The sequence below is a fragment of the Eufriesea mexicana genome, unplaced genomic scaffold (genome assembly GCF_001483705.2).
Source record: "Eufriesea mexicana isolate 0111107269 unplaced genomic scaffold, ASM148370v2 scaffold620, whole genome shotgun sequence".
NCBI lineage: Eukaryota > Metazoa > Arthropoda > Insecta > Hymenoptera > Apidae > Eufriesea > Eufriesea mexicana.
The window spans coordinates 583,352-602,185 of record NW_016908778.1 but is presented as its reverse complement, the minus strand read 5'-3'; the positions used below and the strand labels follow the sequence as shown (position 1 = coordinate 602,185).

At 29.6% G+C, this 18,834-nt stretch overlaps 1 protein-coding gene across 1 annotated transcript in view; it reads left to right on the top strand.

Annotated features, from left to right (window-relative positions):
• Positions 1–2,168: 2,168 nt before the first annotated feature.
• The window catches only part of LOC108546201 (uncharacterized), a 39,017-nt gene continuing 22,351 nt past the window's right edge, over positions 2,169–18,834 (top strand). Inside the window, exon 1 of the mRNA XM_017898167.1 lies at positions 2,169–2,365. The gene's annotated coding sequence lies outside the window, so the exon portion shown is untranslated. The remainder of the gene's footprint in view (positions 2,366–18,834) is intronic.

Genomic DNA, 18,834 nt, shown 5'->3' with positions numbered 1-18,834 from the left:
GGAATCCCGGCGCTGAAATTTTAAATTTCATGATCCTTCTCCCATTTCTGCCTTCATGCTTCGAGACTAATGCAATATGTGAAATTTAATGTATCTTGTCAATGATACGAAAAAAGATTGAGAAAAAATAGATCACCAAGATTTTGTTTTTTGAGAATGGCGTCTTACATATTTTTATATGTTAAATCCGAATCTAGCAAAAATTGTTTCTCGTGTTATTTTTAGGAAATAAATAAATAGAAGATATTGATTTCTGCTATATTTGCAAAAATATTCTAAGATAGTAATTTTTTTCAATATTTTTATCAATTGTATCAATTGTATAGTATTAACCTTTCTTCGTAAAATCAAATTTAATTTATAATCATCTGATCCTATTCTTTTTCTTTTTTTTTTTTTTTATCAAAATATATTGTTTTGAAATTACTCAAGAAACATTAAAAATCATGGAGTATGCTATTATTTTATCGTGTATTATAATTTACATGAATTTTTATATATAACACGATTTTTTAGAACTTATTTGTAATTGTTCGAATTCAGTACTGTATCACAATAAACGTAACATCAATTTTGTTGTGCAAGGTACATATATACTTACTGACAAAAATTAAGGAACAACGTAATCGTTTGGTAATTTGGGTAAAATGGCATAATAAAATAGCATTCCATACATCAGTAAACAATGAGCTTTTTTCCAATATGTTCGAAAAGAAACTTATTGTTTATTGATGTATGGAATGTTATTTTATTATACTATTTTTAGTTTCAACCTATGTGTCTTAGAAGATAGAGACTATATAGAAATTCCCAAATGATTACGTTATTTCTTAACTTTTGTCAGTAAGTGCATCTCATGATAGTCATTGAAAGATATTCAGAAATAATAGTTTAATCAATGGCTATATGTACTAAATTATTCAACGTGCCAAATCATTAGATTCTGGATTATCGAAATTCCCCTGCATCTCGAAAACTAAAATAACACAGTCGTTATATATCTAGAAAAAAAATGATTTAGAATGATGATTTCTATAACATATTTAAAAACTGTTAAAATCTATGAAACAATTTGCTTTGAAAATATATAATTACCAAGATGTGTAGAATGTAGAACATACTGATAAAACAGTACAATATGGAAAAGAAAATACTTTCCCCATAGTTCGCGAAAACTATTTAAGATTTAAAACTTCACTAGTGGACTAGTCATTCAGAACTGTCAATGGTGCATTCGTTATATTTCCGAGCAATATTCCAAACCGCGCCACCAATTAGCAATAGATTGGATTTGAGGTTAACTCGTATCTCGTCGCGTCACATATAAATCACACACATAGCCATTCGTGCTACACATTGTTACTTGTTTTAATAAATTTTCACACTTAACGATAAATTTATCGTGAGAAACTCGACGCTACTAGTGTTTAATTTACACAATATTGTTTTTAATGGTACAAGTAATTTTTATACTTCATTCTGCGATTTTCATAACAAACCGAAAAACAAAAATGTAAAGTAGTGATAACAGTATCGTACGAATGTGCACGCACATATAAACTGCACCCTTCGTTGTAAAACGCGATAAAAGACCTTTCTTCAAGATAATAATTAATCGTTCGAGTACATAAAAATGAATATTTTTTTCTAATCTTATATCATACGTATCACATGAAAACAGTTTGCATACGAAATATAAATATAGATTACTAAACCATAATAAGTCTATGAATAAGGAAAATATTAGATTATAACTCAGTCGATAATATCAAAAATAAAAGGACATTTTAACCTTTTAAAGTCGTATGAAAATTAATTTCATCGATACAGTATAGTTCCTAATTTATATTATTACCTACATATTTTCATTGTATTTACAAACATTGCTTACGTTAACACTAACATTTATAAATCGAAATTTTTTACTTTAAAAATAGGATACTTTACTTCAATGCGTCGTAGTTCTCGTTATATACTATCGGTTTGTAAACTCTGTCGGTAACACAGCAGGTGACATGGAAGTGGTAAAGATTTCAAAGCATACGGAAATCGAAACGAAAAAATACACGCAATATCGTATCTATTCTATACCTCGTCTGTGGTAGAATGCAAAGTGCGATATCTTCGTCCTCCAACCGGTATCGCTGGAACCTGCACTGAAATGGCATCATTTCACTGGAACACGCAGCCATCACGCGGCAATTGACTGAAGATTATCCACGAATGCATAACAGCTCCCGAACACTCGCCACATAAACTGTTCCAAGTGACATTCCAATTATTCTGTCATCGAACGTTTGATAGGTTTCGTCTTCGACCATTCTCTCGGTACAGTGTGTTCCATTTAACAACAGTGCAAAATAAAGTAAGTTAAATTTTGATTGGTATACGAAAACATTCCGTCGATACACGTTGCATTGCGTTGAATTATCGAACCTCATCGAGGTTAATAGAATCCTTGTTCAAATAGTGTATACACTACCGTAAGAGTTGGGTAATACTCGAACTGATTACAAAGTGTCTGTTGATTATTTCCACAATTAGGTGAGATATGTTTTGATGTTTCACAAAATTCAACACCGACAAGTATTATCTAATTTTGTATGCTTTTTAAATAAAACTTTTATTATATTTGTGAGCTTCTTTTGATTGGAAGAACAAGTTTAGCGTTGTTTCACTGTTACGCCATTGAGCGTGGAGGTAAATAGATGTGCTTCGTATTTAGGATTTCTCCTATTTTTCTCAATTTTCATTTTTTTCAGTTATCTATGCTCTGAATTATATTGTGTTTGGTCTCATTTTAATCAGAAAATCCTTACAAATATAATATCGAAAGTTTCGTTCAAAATGAAGCAAAAATAACAAAATTTAATAATTGCTTTGGTATTATCTGACGAATGTCACCTCGACTCTCGGATCTCCTTTTCTTTCGTTAGTTGTCTTTCATGTTCGATAGTTCGACTCGATTTGTTTCTATAATTAGAATCGATACAATTTAAAGTCTCAAGTTTTGGGTATTTATCCGATTACTGCTGTATTAACATTAATTCTTCGCTACTTATAATTTTAATATCCTTTTAATGGGTCTGGAAAGTTTTTATAAAATTATCTATTTGTTTGAATACGTTAATACGAAATAATACAATATACTAATATTATTAGTTCAGTACTTAAATATATTATTTCATTTTTTTAAAAATAATCTTTGTAAATTACAAATTTATTGCAAGTAGAATAGTGTTGCTATAATAATATTAACGTAATGTTAATCAATTGTTCAAAATATAAATTATATGCTAATTTGCACCTGGTATCACCACAATATTATTAGCTGCATCTATATACATATTGGTGAAAATTAGCATATAATTTATATTTTGAACAATTTATTAACATGATATTAATATTATTATTGTAATATTATTTTACTTGCAATAAATTTGTAATTTACAATAATTATTTTTTAAACATAATTTCGGTATTATAGCAAGATTTAATATCACAACTTTATCATAATAAAATAAATATTTGCTTTTGTTTCATATAATTAAAATAATGCCCATATTAACACTTATTTTTCATATGATAATTAACTTTGTCTTGATATTAATACATTATTATCGTTAAATCACTATTCAACTAAATACCGTTGCAAATTACAAAATTAAAATAATCTCGCGTATACTTTGTTTTTTAATCTTATCTACAGACAGTTGTAAGTTATATATAAATTTTAACACTGCGAGTTTGCATAATTAATATTTGACTATACTGTTAAATAATTATTTGGTAGGAAACCTTAATTCCACAAAATTATGATTTAATTTAATAATTATTTAGATAATAATATTCTTTAAAAACTATTGTTTTATTTTTCATTGTATCTTATAACATTAAATACGATTATTATTAACTCATATAAAATAAATTGAGCATAATCCATTGAAATACAAATTTTTATATACAGAGTATCTGATACATGCTTTGTATTATATTAACCAAGGGAATGATTTACACAAATACTAATTATTACAAATATGTGTTATTTACTGTATTTTTATTACAAATTGCTTCATAATTTCATTACTTTATTTTTAACATTTTCTTTCATTTTTTCATTCAATATCGTCAAAGAATTATTTATTTTAACTTAACAAATTTTGTAAACGTTATTTAAGAATTTCATTTAATTATTATCGTTGCTTGGAAGGGAAATATACAAACATGTTCTTCTTCGCATAACTGCTACGTGTTATATACAAATAATTACGACGGAATTTAACCGGCTTACTTTGCATCGTTAATTAAGAAGAGAAACTAATACCGATAAGATTGCAATTAATCGGAACATGTCATTTGAATTCAAAACTGTACAAGTCGATAAATCAAGTACAATGAATTCGTAATTGTAAACATTATTTTGTACAGCACATATGAATACTGTTTTTCTTAGAATTATCTAATAAAAATAAAAAATGAGAGATATGGCATAATCGCAACCTAACGCAACTTGTAAAATGTAAAAATCTTGATATCAATACAATATATGATAAACAAAAATAACAATATAAATGGACGAGTTCGAATTTTGAAATAAATTTGAAATAAAATAAAATTTGTTAGAAAGATATCTCATTTTTGAAGAAATTTATGCTTAATCCTCGCAATACCGGTTTTCAAACAGTCTTTGTACTTAACCATGTTAATACAAACATCTTGAACAAAGATTTTATTATTTTCTTATATTTTTCTTCATTTCTAAATAAATTTGTACTAAGAATAAAATTGCAGAACGAAGAAGATTAAAAATAAAATTTCTTTTTAATCTTTGCAATGTGTACAGACATTTTTCTTATAACTATGTTCTTTATATATATACAGGGTGTCCCATTTTAATCTCCCACAGCAATTATTTCAAAAGATACTGCAGATATGAAAAAATGTTGCAATCGAAAGTAGAAGCCAGGAAAGTATCTAGATATCGTAATGATAATAATTATTTGACCTTGAGATAACCTTGGAAAGGTCCATGAAGATCGCATTTAAATTTTTAAGTAGAATTCTATATTTTTTATTTCGTATTCTTGTACCTGACATCGAAATGTTTTCAAAACACCAGCTACGTGTATGTTTTACCTAAACTGTTTCGAGTTGTCAAGATATTAATATTAACAAAATTGATGTGTCGCTGACATTAGGGTTGCCCAAAGGATTCGCCTAGTGAGGGCGCACTTTTAGTAGATTTTTCATCTCGTTCACCAGACCAATGTCTCTAGATATTTTTACGTAGGGGGTTAGGAAATAAAGTCTTTTCGAGAGTTTAAAAAATAAAGTCTTCCACGTTGAACCAACGACATAAAGGTATAAAACATAAAATTGTCGAAGCATATCATGAAACATCGGTAGCAAGATTGGAAAGGTAAAAGAGTCTATTCGAAAGCGAATAAATCTCTGCATCGAAGTCAATGGCCGAGAATTCGAACATTTATTGGCATAAGGTCCTTATCATAGCTATGGTACACATGCACGCGTTCACACATGTACGATCGGTTCTTTTTAGAACCACCATGATATACAAAGTCTGACCTCGCAGTGCACGTCCAGTAATACTAATGTCGGTAATATGTTATAAAGCATGATCAACATATGATATTAAGATTTTGAAAAATTTTCTAAGTATGAATTTTTTAAAATATTTTGTATTACGTCTTATACATAGAATTGATTTGCATAAGGGAAAGATTAGAAAGAAAGGGAAAATGGTTTTCTAAGTAAAGTTGTAAGAAAGGGCACAGAATTCAACATTTTCTTTTGCACATCTTTTTGTATCTCGAAACTCGATATATAGTCTACTCTAATTATGTAGTTGAACTTATATATGTAAATATTAATAGAACACAACTCAATATAAATATTCAAGGTAGTAAATATTGTCAAATAAAAAGGAATTCAAAGTCTTTTATATTTTTATACATATGCAATTTGGTATAATTCAAGTTTGCATATCATAATTTAATTTTCTTTTATTTTATAATAGTAAGTGTAATATATGACAGTAAAAAAATTAATAAAATATTTCTGATAATATACTTTATTTATATATAATTTATACATGATTTATATAAGCTTGATATTTAAAATAAAGTTTTTTCTTTTTTCTAAAACTGTAACAGATTAGTGAAAGAAAGTTCTTAATAAATTCAACGTCAATTTGAATTAAAATTTTTTAATTAATGAAGTACAAAAATATTTAGATTGAAACATTAAGATACGTTAGTTACAAATGCCTTATGACGGTTTGAAGAAATCGATTATCTGATTACCTGATAATGAACTGTGAAATGTGATATCACATTTCAACTTGGTAGAGCGTGAAGTATAGTGCATGAATTATACGATTCGAAGTTCGCGCGTTCGAATTCTTATTGTCAATATTCCTGTTCCTTTAACAGCTACTGTTACTTATCTTATTATTACAATATCCATTTATTACTATTCTTATTGTAGTATAGTATATATATAATACTTGTTACTACTATTTTAAAAAAAATTTTTTAAATGGTTATTAATGCTATAGTTATTTTACCTGGTATAGTATGATTTTCATTTGTATCAAAATACAATACAATTATTTAAAAGTCCAATTGTTTCAAATGACAACATTGTATATTATATTTTTTCATTTTTAATATTATTCTCATTATTATTTATTTTAATACTATTATTAAACCAGTATTTTAACTAATTGTTATTTAAATCGAATTAAAAAATAATTATTTTACAGTAAAGTTAGAATAAAGTACAATTACTTTAAAGTCCAATTAATTTGAATAATAAATCGAATAATAAGTGGAATAATCAATCAAATTGTATATTACACTCCTACATTTTTGATATTATTCTGAATATTATTTGTTTTAATATCGTTCATTCTTAATTTCATTTTTAGTATTATTTTGTTAATAATTATTGTCATTTATTCGTGTCAGAACAATTTCAAACAAAATTAAGTGCTTTGGGTTCAATTCATATGACGGTTAGTATAATATATTATTGATTAGTATAACAAAACAAATTTCATAACAATACACTTTGGAAATATATTTATATTTATATACTTAATGTAATTATACGTAATTAGTTTCCGTTATACCATGATAATAATACAAAATTATTATAGTGATGTTATACATATATCATATTCTATATATACTCTAGATATTTTCGTCTTCTATCATCCTGATATCGTCCTAATATCACGTCTTGATATTACAAGTCTAATTATAAGAAAAGATAATAATGTATGGAATGAAAGTCAAAAAGATATAAATTTTAATTTATGAATTTAACTGCAGATGCATTAGTTGCATTAATTGCATCGCAGTCTATAATTAACCCAATAAAAATGTTTATTCTAGTAGACAATTTTTGTTGATTCTTTGAGGAACTATGTATCTTCAAAAATTAATTTTTACCATTACTAAATAAATTACTGAATAATTTAATGTAATATATTATTACATAATAATGAATGACTAAACCATGTATAATTTCTTTTTCTTCATTTATTATCGTATAAACTTCTCACCTCGTTTGCTTGAAAATTATATTTTTTTGATATAATTTGGTCTCTTTTAAAAATTTTAAGACATGTATCATGATCTTAGAACCGATGATAAGTATTCGAAATGATTTTTGAATTTGTATTTTGCACCCTGTTACACCCTCTGTAATCAAACTAACCAATCGTTTCTTCTTCGAATGCAAAGAATACTACATTTTTCTTTTATTTAGCTATGAAGAATAGGCCCTCCTCGATAATTTTCTGTTATACTTCTGAAATACTTCTTACTATCAACGTAAAGATAATAACGATATTTTTATTTTGTAAATTTGACCTTCAGTTCAAGTCTACAAAAATTTAAAAAAGGACATCTGTATACTGTGATCTTTCCTCTTTTGATTATGCTTTTTCAGATAACAGCGGTTCTATAATTATGATCAGTGCACGACGACATTAATCATGGGTTATCGTAATACGCTGATTCAAATATTCAATAAAACTTTGTTAATATCAAAATATCCGTTAAGGCAAAATTAGTGAATCCGTGGTAAGATGTAATTCCTGGAATTTTCCAGACTCAGCTTCAGACAACAAGATAAGAACGGTGAATAAAAGTGAACGAAAAAACAAAGAGCCTTACCGTTGGCCAGTTAGTGGTCGTCGCTTTTAGTTAATAAACAATTAAATTTTATTTCTTCGACAAAAGATATCATAAATTGATGAAGTCTTTTCGATTAAAACGAATATACACGCAAACTCGATCGAATTATCTCTAGTTAAATAAAAATGTATTTCAAATCAATTGCTCATCTCATTGATCCTTGAACCTATTATCGATGAATATTTATGGTGAATTGTACTAAATGTAGTCATATATTTTTTGTTAATTATTTTTACAAATATTATATAATAATTACCATTAAAAAATCATAATAATATTTCGTTTGTTATAATTATCGTTAAACAGCCATAATAATATTTTATTTGTTATAATTACCATTAAAGATCCGTAATAATTTTCTCATAATTAGATAAAATATTTATCATTTAAAAATACAATATTGTTCTAACGAAATCCATGCTTCGCTTACTTTCGACTCATTTTTGCAAAATTTGTGGATATCACCTAAGAATGCAAAACTAGTGCACAGTATTGTAAATATCATGTACGAATGTTCCATTTTTACATTTTTATTCGATACAAAATAACGTAATTTTTGGGTTTGGACTCAGTCGAAAAATATCTCGTCAATTCTCTTTAATTTCTTCTTTTTAAGAAAAATAAAATCTATAAAAATTTCAACTCTGATTTGCCAAGGTGATGACCCATTGTTTGTCGATTCATTGTCAAATACTGAGCTCCCATATCTTTGTTCTTCCACTCACTCCCATGAGTTGTGTTTATGTTATTATCTCTCATAACTTTTACAAAAATCGGATGGCTTATTTTTTAAAATTGGTTGGCGCCTTCAAGAACTGTCTAAGGTCATCTCAAGGTCAAACATCTATTATCGCGATATTTTTCTACAATTTTTGTCTAAAACATTTTCCTTGCAGATCTAAAATATTTCTCATACAGAGATCATCGCGTGTAGAAATTTAAATACGGTATATATACGATCATACCGTATAAACAAATTAAAGAAGAAGAATAAATATATCTGTGGTTGGAAGAAAACACATTGCATGACACAATTTCAAGACATTCTATTTTATTAAGTAATTGACTTGCAAAATATACGATTTACGTATTTATCAGAAAAAAGTGAATAAAAACGAATTTGATATCTTAACAAAAATTATGCAATTTAACCGAATGATGATAAGAATCGATGTTCGGAATTTAAGTAGCAATATTTTGAAAGTGGAAAGTAGTGACATGCGCCGTTTTTCTTTGCAATCGGAGATATTGACTCGTACTGAAATATAATATAGTTGTTAGTCGTTAAGTACAGTTAATAAATACGAAGAGTTATATTTATGTCCCAAGTATGCCTGTATTTCACTCGGTAATATAAAGGTAATAATATTTGCATATTCTTAACTGTACTAAATGACTAACGACTTTAATGAAATTTAATGAGAAAAATCATATATATAATTAATTGCCTCTCAAAAAATATGTACATCTCTTATTAATGACATATAAATTGTCATAATTTCATCGTTATAGCAATTATTAAAAGTACAATATATTTGTAGAATATATGTATATATATATTTTAAGAGTTTAGTGTAATATATTAACAAACAAATCGCGGAATTAACGAAAAGAATTGAATATTACGAGATCATATTAAAAACAAATTCTTCAGTGTTGTTTAATATATTATTTATAAAAATTTGCTCGAAGCAAATCTACATTGACTTGTCAATGACATCGAATGACTTTTAATAATAATTTCCTATGCTTTAATAATTATACCAGTATAGCAGTAAAACATTAAATAATATTATTATGAAAACATAAAAACTGTGCAAAAATAAACAAGTAGTAAATATTTGTACAATTTTGCAGTCACTATCAAATGTGCAAATAATTTAAATAATAGTATCTGTACTTATAAAAGAGTATTTAGTGGGGTTTCCCTTTTAATCTGAACTTAAACCTAAATGTACTAGTATTACTAGCAGTATCGATGCTATTTGTATGGCATCTTATTTCTATTGTTTACACAAGATAGAATTTATTTCAATAGTTCTATCGATTTCATAATACCATGCAAGGTTGCAAAAAATTTCACTGTGCAATCAGCCTAGAATTACCAATTTTTAGTACAAGATTAACGAAATTATTTTTACTTTTACCCAAAACATGTTATATTATCTTTTTTCATATTATGCAAATAAAAGGTTTATTTAAATACAAAAAATGTTTGTTTAAATATAAAATAATACATCTTCAGAACAAATATTCACTGCTGCATTACATGCTAGATCTTCAGAAATCGTGATAAAATTATTACAGATATCTGCTATACTTATATTTAAATAATAATCCATCTATACAGTGTATTTATTACTAGTCAATAGATTTTCTTGTAAATAGCGAATATTAGGAAAAAATAGAAGGGGAAAAATTTGTTTAATCTTTTATAACAAATATGATAGCATATATCTATTGTTTATATTTACATTTTACTAGAAATGAAAATGATTTTTAATTTTTTAAGTGGAATATTGTATATTTTTTATATTATACGAAAACATGTGTTGAAACAAATTCATCTATGTACTGTATAATGACCTTCGATATATATTTGTATAATAATGATATACAAGGTGGTTCACCTAAAGGTAGCCACTTAAAAATCTGCCTTTGTTGTATTTCTTATGCAATTTGTATAATAAGACTAATACATTGCAAAGTAAAATCAATTTTTGTAAAATTGGCAAGGTCATCGATACTTTTTTTTCATATATATATATATATATATATTTTTCGCTTGCATGTGATTTTGAGGTAACATTTAACTTCCAAAATTCAAATTGAACATGAAATTTCTATCCATCGAAATTAAAGTCTTCAGCACCAGTAGATAAGAGTTTGTGGCTGTAAATAAACATAGTGACTATCACATAAAAATTTCTAGAAGGCTGGACCATTATTAAATTTACGAAACATTGATTACTTACTTTTTTAGTTGTCATATTAATTAAAAAAGCGAAACGATGTTCTTTTATAATCGTTGCTGCTAGAAAATGCAAGATCTTTGGAACACCGACTTATTGTTAGTTAAAACTTTGCGTACTCGTAGATTTTGTTATCCTGATTATGAATATGTATCTTCATAGTGATAACTCGATAGTGTTAATGGTGGATGAAATTTCAATAGCAATAAGAACAATTCTTTATTTAATTACAAAAATGATCAAACACGAATATTAAATTTAAATATAATTAATTTCTCACAATCACATGCTCACACCTATTTTCACTATTAAAACTCAATTACAACTGACCTACACCAGATCACTCTCGTTTTTATTTCTTTCTTCTTTCATACATTACATTAATATACACAATTGACACAATCATTACACGCATACTCATTTACCACAATAACCTGAATTCATTAGATATTGCCATCTCATGCATACTTGTTCCACTCATCCCTTTGTTACAGACATCGCTCCTTTATTATATCAACACATATGTATTCAAAAATCTATGTAACCATTACCACAGATAGTTCTTTAGATACTTGTGATTCAATTTTCATAGTTTTGTTAAAATAGTTTAATTAATAGTTTAGCCACAAAATTTGTGAAAACAGGAGCAACGTCATGGTGACAAAGGCTTCCACGTCATATGACATAAGCTACGAGTCCAATCCTCGTATTAGTATCTTTTTTCTTTTCTCTATTGAAATTAATTAGACATTACATAGCTTACAATTAGATAAATTATAAATAACCAAAATTAAGAAAAGTCACCAAACTACATAATTACTTATTGTTATATTATCTTGAATAATAATAGTGTAATTATTACTGCATATCACTCGCCATTTAAGTTATGGTATCAAAACAAATGGCTACTGAAATCGTAAAGTATTAAACCTCGACTTGCTAAAGTCATCTTTGAATTAACATTTAATATCGTGTGAGGCATAAAAAATCGTGTTTCTGAAATTTACATTCTAAATTTTGTGCTATACAAAATTTTGATAAATATTCTAGGAGACAGATATCGATGATCTCGAAAAGGAATCGATTATCTCCATTTAAATGTTTAACATCACCCTTTCGGTTGTCGAGATGTAAATTTTAACGCTTGATCGATTTTATGATCTGCTTACATACATTGCTCCCAGTAACTATATTTGACCTGATTTCCATCCAGTCTCTATCTAGAACAGAGTTTCTCTTTTGGCTTATGGCTGTCTTTTGAACTTCGGTATTCTCTATTTCCTTCGTCTCTTCCCCCATTGTCTTCGTATCTGGTGAAATATCTATCAAACCTAGTTTGAGTTTCTATAAGGTGTCTCATTTAAATTTACTCGTCCCTTTTTTCACACGTGCTTGAACTGCACCACGAGAAATATGACTAAACTTGATCCAAATTTGTATTACTGAAAAATATAACTAAATTTAACGCAAATTCGTATTAATAAGAAATATAACTAAACTTAACCCAAATTTTTGTTATTTAAAATTATGTAACGCGAATTGAAAAAGAAAACGAGTGGCTTTTAGATAGGACACTCCATAGAAACCGAGCTCAGATAATAATCGATTAGATAACTATCGTTTTATACTTCTTGGAAAGCAAACATTTTCAGAAAACAAACGTATTTTTTATTTATTATAACACAGTTATGTAAGCATCATAGTTTCCAACGAAGGATTATAAATTTATTCATACGTCTCGAGAACTTGTAAACCATATAACGGAAATAATTATAGGACATTTAGAATCACGACTATGAACAGTGATCGTTTATAACCTAAAAGTATGATTTTCTAGAACAAATTAGGTTGATGATCCTTATCGGACTACTATTCTTGCCCCTGTGCCGTTCCCTTTCTAAAAACCTAGCCAAGTCATCTCTGCATTGTAGTATTTATTTATTTCAACTTCCTCGCCATGAAATGGGCTTGGTTTACATCTATAATCTTAACCTACATACATCCACTCCGTCTCTATTCATATCCAAACACGTTTCTATTCGCATTTTCACTTCTCTCTTTTTCATCTCTACCATAAGCTGGTTAGCTGAACCAGCTTACGATCCTTTGGCCAGAGACTCGTGAGACAATATCTTCTAATCCATAATTGTCCTATTTGTTTACAATTCTGTACGAGTTGCTTTGATGAACCTCATCCTTTCTTACGTGTCTCACACGACCTGCTCTCCTCGCACATCCGGCATCTGTTATATACTTCTAAACCACATCTAGCTCTTGCTATCAGCATCTGTTTTCTGCTTCATCCTGATTTATTCAAGTACAGGCAGTCTCCTATAACGCGATATTTTTATAACGCGCAGCAAAAATTGGCATAGTTCTCTCCTATAACGCGATCTCCTTATAATGATGTAATTTTGAATACAAAATTTACTACATACGCCAATTTTTTCAAGACATTTTCAACCAATTAGAAAATGACGAAGGTAAAACTCTTCTTCAAGTTTGGAAAGAATTTTCTATTTTAGATTGCATTCGAGTGGTCTCATTAGCAATCTCATTAGCAATAGTCGTCAACACTTGATGCATGTTGGAGGCCATTTTTACCTCGAATTGTTTAAAAGGGAAATGATATTTCAGCTCCACTTACAGAAATAGTTAAACATTGCTTTTGCTTTAAATAATGAAGGATTTTCAAATATTAGGTTGTCCCATAAGTTCTTTCCGCGTCACGCTATGTATGTCCTCGAGCCGGCTATGTTTGTAAATATGCAGGATTATCTGTTCTCCGTTTATGGCATCGTTTTCAGTCGTCTCATAGCTCTTTCATAGTACGTTTCGTTGGTAACAAAGTCTCTTTTAAAATCTTTTTCTACGCCGTTCAATATGGATAGCCAAAAGAAGCATTTGCGGCATGTTATGCTTCATTGCTTTAAAAAAGGTAGTAGTGCAAAGGACACTGCAGACGAGATTTGCACCGTTTATGGGAGTGGTACTACGACTATGCTATACTACGACCTTACCCCATCCGATTATTACTTGCTCCTTTCATTAAAAAATTCTCTCCGTGATAAATGTCACAAATCCGAAAGCGAAATAAAACCACACCTCGATGAATATTTTGCAAGTAAGTCTCAACAATTTTGAAAAGAGAGCGTAATGAGGCTTCCTGAGTGATGGAAGAAGGTAATAGAGCAAAACGGTTCGTATATAACACAATAATTCAACCTTAAACAACAAATATCTTCTATTGATTTCGCATCAAAAAAAAAGGAAGAAACTTTTGGGACACCCTAATATAAACCATGAAGATATAGAACAACTACTTCGGGAAGAGAGTTTAAGCGAGGAGAATTTGGTGAAATGCATTTGTGAAAGAAAACACGGATAACGAATTCGTTTTAGATGTCAGTTATAATGTAAAAGAAGAACTGGATTTTGCCAAAGAATTAGAACGTCACTTAACTCAAAATGATCCTTCAACGATGCGCAGTGCCAGATTTAAAAGAGAATTTCGAAATTGCTTGGCTCCATATAAAGAAGTTTTGGAAGAAGTACAGAATAAAAGTATATACGAAAACTGAGAAGAAAATTTGTAAAGCGAGGAGGATTTTCGGCCAATTAGTAAAAAAGGGTTAGATTGCAAATATTTGACAGTGATGATGAGCAATAAAACAATGATAATTGAACAAGCTCATTCAGAAATCATTACCAACGTCCAAGCATCATTGACAGTATTAAGAAATTATTCGATTAATACAAATTGCCATGTGCATATTTATGAATAATCAGACATAATGGCAGAACACTGTCGAATCGTGCTTTGATGGTACAATCGTTTCAAGAACTTATGACAGAAAAGATTTTAATAAAGGCTTTGATAGGCACCCCAAAGATAATTATATAAAACAAAGTAATAAATCGTTTAATTTTAACATGTTAGAATCCTATTTTAAATTAGGATGTGTCACTAATATTTATCAAATTAAGTTTCTTTGTTGGAAACAATTTTTTTAAGTTATAATTTTATTATACGAACGTTATAGCCATTATAATTCAATACAATTTGACTGAAAAATTCAATTATATTGACATTTTCGACTAATATCATGGTGAGCTAATTTTTTTACATAAATAAAAGAGGAAAATCCTATTGAATTGTTATAGCCATTATAATTCAGTAGAATTTGACTGAAAAATTCAATTATATTGACATTTTCGACTAATATCGTGGAGAGCTAATTTTTTTACATAAATAAGAGAAGAAAATCTTATTGTATTCGATAAACCTAAATTCAAATACGTAAAAATTTACATATTCATTGCCATTTCTATTATAAAATTTTATTCATTAACCGTATCAATTGCAACTTGATACCTTGAGAATGCAGTTTGTATATAGGTCTAATTTATGTACAATTTATTTATTTATGAGATTTCATATAACGCGGTAGGAATTCATTTAATTTGTATTATTTCTCAGTTCCTTATAGCACGGTTCCTATATAACGCGGCAATGGTTTCGATAGAACACGTTATAAATTAACCTGATTTGTCTTATTATTATATTTATCATAACGCGGTTTACATAGAACGCATTTCACGATTTCAATTAATTCTGATTTTCTTATAACACGTTATAGGAGACTTGACTGCATGATACACTAATTAATGTAGTTATTTTTCGACTCTCGTTACGAGAAAATGACTAAACTACTAAAACTAGGCCTATTTCTATTTCCTAGGCTAATACTAAGATAACTTAAAATTACGTTACATTACGGTCACTTCAGATGAAGATGAAATTGTAGATTTCATCGCAGAAGAAATATCCGTAATTAAAAGATTAAACAAAACTTAATTATTTTAGAACACATAACCGAGTCGAGTTATTTTTGCTTTTCTAGAAAAATATTTTTTCGAGAATATTTCTTTATCTCACGAGTGGACCGAGATTGTTATGGAATTATCAGAGGAAGACCCAAATAAGTACCCTCGAGAGAGGATCGGTGTTTACGAGACATTCTCTATCATAATTGCAATAGAAAGGGGCACTTGAAGCTGGACTCAGAGCCAAGATGAGTCTGTAGTACCTTCTATCATCACGAAGTGACACGGGTTATCAAATGAAAGACTATCCTCGTAGTAATACTTTGGCCAAGTCTGCACAAAGTCATCCGTGTGCCTAATTAATACAATTCACCTAACGAACAGTTCCCGGTGTTCCTTAATTCTGTCAAAACAGATAATTGCAGAAATATTCGTAAATTCTTTGTCACTGCAATTTTTCATTCGTATTTTTTCGTAAGTTTATTTAAATATCACATATTTCGTATCACACCCCGTATATATGAGTGTCTAGTAACTGGGATGGTCTATGTCTCTGTCAATTGTAATTATTATATCTCATTGAGAATAATTCGTTGCGATCTCTCAGCGCGTTTAAACAGAGATATAATATCAGTACCACACGAAACCAAACCAAAATACAGTAGAACTCTATCTTTAACCGTTTGAATGCCAAGCAGCGCTTGAGGCTTTCGGAAGAACACGGTCGAAAAACCCTGAACAGCGCGATAACGCTTGCCTTAATCGAGTGCGAAGAAGTCCAAACGGCGCGATAGCGCTTGTTTAATTTTATGTCGAAAAATCCCAATCGTCGCAATAGCGCTTGTTGGTGCTATGTGACGTACATGCATCAGCAAAGTTGAGCGCGATCGCGTTGCTTGGGACTCAAACGATTAACACGTTAAATGCTCAGCCCGTTTTGCTTGACATTCCGTTCAAAGTCGGCCGTCAATTGGGCTACCGGCGGCGGGCAAAGTGTTCATAAAACTCGGAGATACTGTACCAATTGTTATAATAGGAATTTCCAAACGTTAGGTCCAAAAATGGCGAAGAATTTGACACCAAAAGTTTTGGTCCTAGCACCTTTTGGTCCTAGTACCTTTTGGTCCTAGTCTGGGCCGGTCCCTGAGCGTGTTGAGAACCGGAAGGGAAGGGATAAGTTTAAATAATTGGGTATTTCATATAATAGGAATTCATCTACTATGCGTTACAGACAAGAAGTCCGCTGTTTCGGTATAGAGGCAAGTGGGTATTCTATTTGTTCCGTCCCGGAGAGCGTGTTTATAACATGATTTTTATTCTATTTTTAACAGACCAAATTTACAATAGATTTTATATTGCGACTACAATTCCGGAGGCTAGATGTGCCTCACCGCCGTTCTAGTGGATTAAGTTGTAAAGGTAAAGGCGAAAGTTTAGGAATTTTTACAAGTACCAGACTCGACATGGGACCCACGTGTGACAGACCCAACAAGCGACGGACGGACACCACTTATAAATCACGTCATTGACCATCAAAAATCGACTCCTTGACAGTTTCCTACTCCTTAGCCAAAGGTCCTTCCGTCACATCCTCTGTCCAATTAAAACTCCTTACTTTTCCACCACCAACGTTTATTTTTCCCAATCGGAACTAAACTGGAGAAAACACCGGACAGGACACGCCGAGACACGACATAGATCAAATTCGAGAAATTAGTTCGTCTTCGACATCGATCCTTGAAACATCTTACTTGCACATATAAACCCGTGTTCGAAACGGTACTCCGTTCAACGTCTCCATTATAACTATTCTATACTTACTCTAAATAAACACTCTCTTTAACTCCTTAATATTACAACTAGTCACGTAATATTAATTTGGCGCGTGATAAACGTTCTAGGACATCGAAGGGATTCGATAAATAGGACGCTACACTACTAGCTCCACCTACATGCTCGCTCGTAGTCCCCACTCTTCTATGACACTACCGAAACCACCACTATCTTCAGGTTCGGTAACGTTATACGTTAACATAGGCGTAAGATATTCGTAAAAGCCTGTAAATATGAGAGTAATAGTGCAGGAGCATAACATGATTATTTTCACTTATACTTCACAAATATTGAACACATATTTAATACATGTATGAAATATAAGTATAGTTAAGTAAAATTTGGTAATGATCATTCATCGGAAGAATCTGAAGTTAATACTTCAGAGATAAGTCTACGCTCTTGCATCTATTTCTTACGTCTGTCTCACTTTGTCTCGATTGTTTCGTTCGCTTTCTTTGTCACATGGTGCTATATAATGGGCTAATAGGAAGGGATCATTTCTGCCAATAAGACAGAAAAGTAATTATGAATAGAACTATGAATAGAATTACTCTACTTCTGCGATGGTGTTAGAATGGGTGGATTGGTGTAGATTCGGTACTACGTTTTGCTCAGTGGACTTCTTGTCTGCAACGCACAGTAAATACTTTTCCCCACCATCTACCGTCAGAGTGTCACCAATTCCTAGTATTTCGACTATCGTTTGTAATTTAGGTAACAAAAGTACTCAATTATGTAAAATTTTATTTTATATAATATATAAAATGTATAGATTTATTTTATATTATATCATTTTATTTTACAATATATACTTACCTTATAACGATAGTTTCATTTTATGATATATATATTATTATATATACTATATAATGTCACTGATGTTTATGATCCTCAAACGAGCGTCATGGATGTGGCACTTCAATAAAATAATAACCTATTTGTTCAGAAATTAAATGTCCCGCCGTAATCTTACG